Here is a 1,509-nt window from a genome sequence, read left to right on the forward strand (position 1 = left end):
ATGTGACCTTGGTTGAGAATCATTGACCTCACGGCAGGGCATTTTTTAGATGAAATATGTCCATTTCAGATATTAATTGCAATTGCAAACCAATGTCTATGACAAGATAACATCTAAAGGCTTCTGTGGGGCCTTGGCAGCTTCCCTGGATTTATGGAAGGTACAGACTCTGTCTAGTGGCAGTAAGACATCCTCTCCCACTGTCTATGTCAGGGGAGGGCAATTATTTTGGGTGGAGGGCCACTTACTGAGTTTTGGCAAGCCACTGAGGCAGTCCAGGGCAGGTTAATATTAATTTTCTAAAATTTTTAGGGGCCTCGGGGGCCAGATAGAATGGCTTGGCAGGCCGCATCCAGCCCATGGGCTGCATTTTGCCCACCCCGGTCTATGTGCTAGTGCTACCAGGCAGACAAGCAGGGTTTGCCATGGTAATGATGACAATGGAGCAGGAATAACAAAACTCATTCAAGGAATGGAGAGGACTTTGCTTTTCATGCTTGCTCCCCACATAGAAAGGACAAACTCTAACCAGTCTAGGGGTTCTACGCATGCCTATGTCCTACCATGGGTATTTCCCATGCTTCGGATCTTTGCCAGTTGCTTCCCCCCTCAGTTTTCTGCTACAGGTGTGTTTTTAAGCCCTCCCACTTTTTAGCCTGGATACAGTAGAGGCTTGGGATTTTGACCAGGGTGTACCAATGCTCCTGCTTGGAGCAAAGCCAGAAGTTCTTGGCTAGGGTGTCCTGTCCCTGTGCTCAAGGTCAGACTGATCACGGTATTTGGGGTAAGGAAGGAATTTACCCCAAAGTTAGACTGGTACGGACTATGGGGGTTTTTGCCTTCCTGTATAGCAGGGGCCTGGCCTTCTACCCAGGCAGGGCCTGTTATGGACACGTCTACACGTGCACTTTAATGACACTAACCTATTTTAATATGCAGTGAAGTGTCACAAAGAAGCCTAATAAAAGATATCAGATTTACCCAAAGAACCTTGTCTGCCTATGTCTTTAGACCAACACTGCTGCAACCTATACCCCCGTAACAAAAAAGCCAGGCTCTTTACCTAATGCACATTAAAATAGGCTAATGTGCCTTTTTCTAGTACCTCACAATGGAGCTATTCTATTTAATGCTCATTACCTAAAGTGTATTAGTGAATATATAGGTGCACCCCTTGCGCCTATTACTGACATGTCAGAGAAGCAGGGCCTTGGCTGCCCTGGCTTCCCTGCTTTACCTGTGGTGGCCAGGGCGTGAGCTCTGTGTTGTGTCTGGGCTGAGGGGAGAGTTTCGATCATAGTTTGTATGGGGCGGTTTGCCCAGGGCGGATCCTGCCTCAGGCAGGGGGGCTGCACGAGATGACCTCCGGAGGTCCCCTCCAGCCCTGCTTCTGCCTCCGATTCCGTGAGGGGAGGGAGGGAGGACGCGCGGGAGGAAATGGGCCGGGTTCAGGTAGAGGGAGCCCGCAAGCAGCCCAGCCTCGCGCCGCGGGGAGCCTGCCGAGAGCGC

This window comes from Crocodylus siamensis, chromosome 1 (genome assembly GCF_052110815.1).
Source record: "Crocodylus siamensis isolate JL-2025a chromosome 1, ASM5211081v1, whole genome shotgun sequence".
NCBI classification, from domain to species: domain Eukaryota; kingdom Metazoa; phylum Chordata; order Crocodylia; family Crocodylidae; genus Crocodylus; species Crocodylus siamensis.